At 38.7% G+C, this 8,033-nt stretch overlaps 1 pseudogene; it reads left to right on the forward strand.

The window, feature by feature from the left end:
• Positions 1-3,278, forward strand: part of LOC104985277 — a 68,556-nt pseudogene extending 65,278 nt beyond the window's left edge.
• The last annotated feature ends 4,755 nt before the right edge of the window (positions 3,279-8,033 follow it).

Below are 8,033 nucleotides of genomic sequence, written 5' to 3' on the forward strand. Positions count from 1 at the left end.
ATGCATCCCTTTTCTCTCTGTGGTTTTTTTTATTAATGAGAACATAGTGGCAATTGTATGTGATTTACTGTTACTATACATTCCTAAATTACTTCATAGGTCTGGTAGATTAGCCTTGGTCTTTTATGCTTACATCTACTAATAGTCTTGCTACACATTCAAAAGTTGATAAATTTGTCATTTTCAGTGACAATTTCCCCCTCCTATTTTCCAGTTCTCCCTTGAGTATAATTTTGCAGTAGCAAGTTTCCTGTTTTTCATTGTAGCAGTCAGAGGGACCTATGATTTTTCCATCAACTTTCTGGTAGAAAGAGTGTGGAGTGTGTGCACTTAATCTGGGCTTGATTTTCGGAACATCTGTGTCCAGAACAGAATTTGCAGCAACTGAGGCAAAATCAAGTGAAGTGAAGTGAAGTGAAGTCACTCAGTCGTGTCTGACTCTTTGCAACCCCATGGATGGTAGCCTACCAGGCTCCGCAGTCCATGGGATTTTCCAGGCAAGAATACTGGTGTGGGCTGCCATTTCCTTCTCCAGGGGATCTTCCCAACCCAGGGATCGAACCCTGGTCTCCTGCATTGCAGACAGACGCTTTGCCGTCTGAGCCTGAGCTTCATCTTCGAAGCCAGTAATGGCAGTCCAAGTCCTTGTCATCTGTCTGAGTCCTCTCCCATCATCACATCTTTCTTTGACCACAGCCAGGAAATAATTTTCCTGGAGAAATTATACTGTTAAATATATATATGTATATATATGTAGAAAGGACAGTTTGCTTCTCATAGGTCCCAGTATAGGGTAGTCGCTCAGTCATGTCTAACTCTTTGTGACCCCATGGACTATAACCTTCCTTTATATATATTTATATATATATATATATATATTTTTTTTTACAGTATAATTTCTCCATCTCAGATTCCATATTCTTAATCACATCTGTAGTCTCTATTGGTATATAAATTAACATATTCACAAGCTCCAGGCATTAGAACATGGATATCTTGGGGGAATATTATTCTACCTACTATGGTCTACCTTCTGGCTCCAAAATATTCACATTCTTCCCATATAAAAAATATATACAACACATCCCAATATCCTCAAAAGTCTTAATGCATTACAGCATCAACTTAAAGGCCAATGTCTTATCTGTATCTCATAAAGTAAAAATTCTATGTATCATCATCTGTATTATCTAAATTAGATATATGTGAGACTCACTGATAATCTCTTCCTGGTATAGTTTCTCTCCATCTATGGGCTTGTGAAACTAAAGAACAAATTATCTGCTCCCATAATACACGGTCGGAGAAGGCAATGGCACCCCACTCCAGTACACTTGCCTGGAAAATCCTCCAGGATGGAGGAGCCTGGGGGGCTGCAGTCCATGGGGTCGCTAGGAGTCATACACGACTGAGCGACTTCACTTTCTCTTTTCACTTTCATGAATTGGAGAAGGAAATGGCAACCCACTCCAGTGTTCTTGTCTGGAGAATCCCAGGGATGGGGGAGCCTGGTGTGCTGCCATCTCTGGGGTCACACAGAGTCAGACACGACTGAAGTGACTTAACATAGCATAGCATAGCATAATACACGGTAAGATAGGAATAGGTTAATATTTTCATATATGTGGTTCATAAATGGATAAAATAGAAGGAAAAAATTACTCACCAGTCCCCAAAACTTTTGAAACTCAGCCTGGCAAACTCCGTTAGATTTCAAGAGCTGGGGATAATGCTGTATGTTTCATCATTCTACTGTTTGGGCTCGAGCATCTCCCATCTGAGTCCTGTTTTTTCATGAAAAATATCAGGTGTTTGCTGGAGAAGAAACGGCAACCCACTCCAATATTCATGCCTGGAAAATCCCATGGACTGAGGAGACTGGTGGGCTACAATCCATGGGGTCGCAAAGAGTCGGACACGACTGAGCGACTTCTGTGTGTATCAAGTGTTTGCAGCTGGGTAGCTTTATCAGCCTATTTCCTGCCGTTAATACTTGGAGCGTGAGAGGGTATACAGCTACACCCTTCTTTCATTTTCTACTCTCTGTGTCCTTTTCAGTCCAAGTTGGTGGTGCTTCTTCTTGTGTAAAGTACTTGAAACCTTGTGAATCTCCTATTTCTGCCACAGAGATTCCTGTCCAGGAGCTCTGCAGGATTAGGCTGGAACGAGCCACACCTGCTTTCCATAGCGATCTGAAGACAGTGGCCCTGGACTGTGTGTTTCTTGGGACTCCCGTCCAGACCTGCTGCTCTTAGGAATCCTTTCCTGTCTGTGCTTCCCTGAACTCCTGAAAGTCTCCAGTGTTTGTGAGATGGTATCATCTAGCGACTCTTACTGTGAAAACACAGGAGTCCCTGCCCTTCCATTCACAGGAGTGCTGGAAATAAAGACACTCCAGGTTTGACGAGTCTCTCTGGCAGATTGGAGACCTTGTGGGAAGAAACCTCTACCCGGACGTGGTTGGTCGGCTGCTGTCCCGAGGGGTGTTTGCCTTCCGCTGTCCACGATCATTTATGGACCAACCGTTAGATGAACATTTCGGCCCTTTTCATCTACAGCACCTGGACCTGTCGAACTCCGTGATCAATGTCTCTACCTGCATGGCCTTCTGTCTCACTGTTCCAAGTTGCTGAATCTCAGCCTGGAAGGCCTCTGGCTTTCGGATCCCATTGTCGACAAGCTTGCTCAAAACGCAGATTTACTGCGACTAAACCTTTCTGGGTGTTCTGGATTCTCTGAATCTGTCCTGAAGACTTTGCTGAGCAGCTCTTCCAGACTGGATGAGCTGAACCTCTCTTGGTGCTATGACTTCACCGAAAAGCACGTACAGACGGCTGTTGCACTGTGTCGGAGACCATCACCCAGCTAAATCTCAGCGAATATCGAAAGAATCTGCAGAGATCAGATGTCTCTACCTTAGTTGGAAGATGTCCCAGTCTTGTCCACCTAGACTTAAGCGATAGTGTCATGCTGAAAACGACTGCTTTCCAGAATTTTAACAACTCAACTACCTCTAACACCTATCACTCAGTTGGTGCTTTAACATAATACCCAAAACTTTACTTGAATTTGGAGAAATTCCCACATTAAAAACACTACAAGTCTTTGAAACTGTGCCAGACAGTACTCTTCAACTGTTAAAGGAAGCCCTCTTTCATTTACAGGTTAATTGTTCTCATTTCACCACCATCGCCAGGTTGACCATTGGCAACAAGAAGAACCAAGAGACATGGGGCATCAAATGCCTGATGTCACTGGAGAAGCCCAGGTGTCTATGAAGCCTCTGTTGCAAGATGGTATCTCCTCTTTTCTTTGAACATGGCAAGTAGGCAGGAAGCCCAATTGTGGAGAGCTCAGCTATTTTTATTCTTGGTTTTCCATTGCCTTCCTTCTACAAGTATGTTAGAGAACCACTGGAGAGAAAAAACTATGAAGTGTTGCCTTTTAGAAATGACTAGGAAAGCTTTTATCACTGCTATATCCTTAACAGCCTAAGCTCTATGCTTTTTGAATAATAACACATATATATGGAATTTAGAAAGATGGTAACAATAACCCTGTGTACGAGACAGCAAAAGAGACACTGATGTATAGAACAGTCTTATGGACTCTATGGGAGAGGGAGAGGGTGGGAAGATTTGGGAGAATGGCATTGAAACATGTAAAATATCATGTATGAAACGAGATGCCAGTCCAGGTTCGATGCACGATACTGGATGCTTGGGGCTAGTGCACTGGGACGACCCAGAGGGATGGTATGGGGAGGGAGGAGGGAGGAGGGTTCAGGATGGAGAACACATGTATACCTGTGGTGGGTTCATTTTGATATTTGGCAAAACTAATACAATTATGTAAAGTTTAAAAATAAAATAAAAAAAAAAAAAAGAAATTTTGGGGAGAGTGAGCCTATAATTTCAAGATACCTTCAATAGCAAAATTTGAACCACATCTTCCAAGTGCCCTTTTTTGTAAATCTATTTAGAATCAAGCTTAAAAAACCACCAGCAAATCATTTTCATAGCTTATATGGCAACTGAACTTTCTTCTATTTAATTTTTCAGCACTGCTTTATTATAAGACATAGGTTGCAGAAAACAATAAGGTATTTGTATTGTAAGCTGAAAAGAATGAGAATCATAGAGTAGATTTGCAGCAATCTCTTCTGAGGATAGCAAGAAAAATATACATTTCAACTGTGCCTTTAGATTAGCACTTGTATTGATGGAAACAAATATCCCCAGGTCATTCACCTTAAGACCTAAATAAAGAAACAATCAGCTAACCAGAGGTATAGAACTGGTATAAATTTTAAAGACTCAAGAGACAGTTTTCTATAACAGTTTAACCTGGGGTATTCTCTAATGCACATTAATGAAGTCTCCTTTATGTACAGTTTCCCCCCTGGAGGAGGAAATGGCAACCGACTCCAGTATTTTTGCCTAGAAAATCCCATGGTCAGAGGAGCCTGGTGGGCTACAGTCCATGGGGTAGCAAAAAGTCAGGACATGACTGAGTGACTAATACTTTTATTTCCTTCATGTACTGTGTTCCCAGTGTTCTGAATTAGCTGAGGAAATTGAATTGTGGACTTCTGACTTTATGATAAAATTATATTAACCGGGGTTCTTTAGCTTTTAAAATGACTTACTTTGTTTTAGAGAGGTGGGAACCAGTCAGTCTCTGATTCTTGAAATGCTGGATGGAATTCTAAACTGCGGATGCCTGCCATTTTCCTTTTTGCTGAGGTTCTTGAAGTTATGTTTATTTCACTCTGGAATTAAGTATTTTAAATTGGCTTTTTTTATATTAATGACCTTCCACAGTGATTGTTTCTAACAACCTGTTTTATAAAGTTCTGGACCTGGAGTTCCCTAAGAACTGCATGTTCCTTTCAATTAGGAATATACACAAGAAGCAGGTGTGTATTCTGTGCAGTTTCAGAGCAATAAGCACAGCTGGCAACTGCATAAAAGTTGACTCGGGTGCTGAACCTTTTGATAGCATCAGTGATTTTTTTTTAAATACATAGAAGCAAAAGGATTAAACTCTACTTAAAAAAAAAAAAACCCACAAAACACTAATTTCTTTTTTAAATCAATGACCTTTCCATATGTTCAAAATGGAGCAAAAAGCCCAAACTCATCATTTCCTTTAATATTGCTTTTTTAAAAAATCAGATATTTCAAATGATAGAAACAATGGTGTGAAGTGCCCTTATCTGCTCAAACCTAAGGAAGAACATTTTTACAAAGTAGTGTTATATGGGAAATGATTAGGTTTCAGTTTGGTAGTAGTTAAAAAGTGCTACATACTATTTGAAATTATTGTTTACAGATTAGTGACATGGGCTTGAGGGAGGATCCAATTGGCCTCTGATTTCCAGATACCCTCACATATACAGTACTTCCAAACTCAAGTCCAGCCATAAGCTATTTTGCTAACATGTCAGAGTAATCTGTATTTTTGGTATGTGATTTCTACTTTTTAAAATAAAAATGAAAAAAAAAAGATTCCTGTCCATAGCAAGAGGCTTGTCCATAGATCTTCCTGGACAATCTCATCCTCAGTTATGACTGCTCACATGGATGAGAGACAATGCCCTTAAGCTTCCTTGTTCTTCAGTCATTCATTCGTGCCTAACTCTTTGCTACTCCATGAACTGTATAGAATGCCAGACTGCCGTATCACCAACTCCCAGAGCTTTCTCAGACTCATGTCTGTGGAGTCGGTGATGCCATCCAACCATCTTATCCTCTGTCTTCCCCTTTTCCTCTCACCTTCAATCTTTCCCAGCATCAGGGTCTTTTCCAGTGAGTCAGTTCTTCACATCAGGTGGTCAAAGTGTTGGAGCTTCAGCTTTAGCATCAGTCCTTCCAATGAATATTCAGGGTTGATTTCCTTTAGGATTGACTGGTTTGGTCTCCTTGCATTCCAAGGGACTCTCTAGAGTCTTTTCCAACACCACAGTTCAAGGGCATCAATTCTTCAGTGCTCAGCCTTCTTTATGTTCCAACTTTCACATCCGTACATGGCTACTGGAAAAACCATTGCTTTGACTGTGTGGACCTTTGTTGGCAATGTAATCTCTCTGCTTTTTTAACTTCCTAAATTCTTTTAAGTTTAAATGAGATCTGTGATCCACACCCCTTAGTCTTTTTAAAGAGCCTGGTATGTTACTGAATACTTTGACCTTTTGATCTTTCTGAGGTATAGGCAAAAGGTTGTACAATCATTCTCTGGGTTTTTTTTTTTTGTCTAGAGCATACTTTCTCTTAATTTTAGTATCTTTTGCAATCTGGATAGTCTGGAAATTTCTCAAATCCTCGAGTCCTCCTTCCTATTTATTTAACAGTTTTACCCTAAATTTATCTCATTCTTCTCACATTTCACTATAAATATCAAGAAGATCATTCAACACTTTCCCCAACTAAATATGTAAGTGTTGCTGTATTTTCAACATTTTGCGTGGAAAATCTCAGCTAAATATTCAGTTTTGTCATTTACAAAGTCTGCTTTCCACATAACAGCAAGACATACTTCCAGTAAACTTACCGCCACTTTAAGAAAGGATCCCGTTTCTACTGTTTCTCACTTCCTTCCTAGCTCCTATTGGCAGTAACTTTCACGTCCATATTTCTAACAGTTTATTCATAATGATTCATATATTTTCTGAAACAATTTCAATATTCATTATCACACTTCTCACCTTATTCTAAGTCTTCAGTAACAGAGTCACTACCATCTATATTTCTTACAATCTATTCAAAGCAATCCAGGCATTTTCTGTCATGCTTCTCAAAACAGATGTATGAGAAAAGAAATGTTAGCAAATTATAAATTTTAAAAAACTTATGAATATGTTAAAGTTTTCAAAATCCAGAAAACTAGCATACTATGTTTTATTAATAAAAATGACTGAAAAACCTCTATGATACTTTCCCTCCTCTATTTTTTGATTACCTCATCATATTCCAAATAACTTAAAAATATAAATTTTATTAGAAGAAAAAGATAATTCTGTTATTCCTCTAACATAAATGATTATTTTTGATATGATAGAAATCTTTCTTTTTGCTTCACAATCTGTTATTAGAAATCCCATGTAAAATTTTAGAATTATTATAAAATTTGGGTAAGATCCTTTTCAAGTATTTTCTTATCTGAATGGTAAGATTTCAAGGACCATACAGTTTTCTTGGGTATTCTCCAATCTTAAATACTATTTGACCTGTTCATGGACGTTCATCAGTTTGCCACGGATTCTTTATAACAGCTCTATATTATTATTATTTGTTGTTGTTGCAGTGTTAATGTCACCATTTTGTGTCGATTGAGACGTAATGTTAAATATATTTCCCTTGTGTTGATATGATTTCACTTCTTGTCATGAATTGGATAATCAAAAATACAAGGGCCTACTCAATACAACCACCACCAACTTAGCAATGAATTTAAATAGGAGTTCCTGATTGAAACCCATATTTTTCAGTCCATTTCAGTTTCAAGGTAGCATTTTTGTGGACCATTTTAAGAAACTGTCAAGCTTCAGGAGATGAAACAGATATATTAAGATGTGATCTGATACTTTAGAATACATAAAATGTGTGACCTCACACATACATTCAATCTTTACGGTGGTGCTTCTGCAAATACAGAAATTCTGAAAAATTCTATTTTGTATGATTCTCATAAAATATTTTTCTCTGGTCATAACTGTGTAAACTGTATCATTGAGCATAATCAGGATAGAAAAGAACATTTGGAATAGGTGGCAATGAGTATGAAATCTGGTGTCTACAGTCTTATACATAAGATTACTAGAAGAATTTTCCACATACTAAATTATTGTTTAGTACATTTCAACCCTTGTTTCTCCTCTGTTACCCATAGTTTTATTCCTGGATGCCATAGAGTATGTTTATTTGCAAATCCTGGCCTTGTCCTTGTGTTTCACAATGCCAGATGAATCATCGCATCAGTAGGGGGAGTATAGGAAAATGACTAGCTATATGACAACTCTACACGGAAGCGAT

Source organism: Bison bison, unplaced genomic scaffold (genome assembly GCF_000754665.1).
Source record: "Bison bison bison isolate TAMUID 2011002044 unplaced genomic scaffold, Bison_UMD1.0 scf7180017864041, whole genome shotgun sequence".
Taxonomy (NCBI): Eukaryota; Metazoa; Chordata; class Mammalia; order Artiodactyla; family Bovidae; genus Bison; species Bison bison.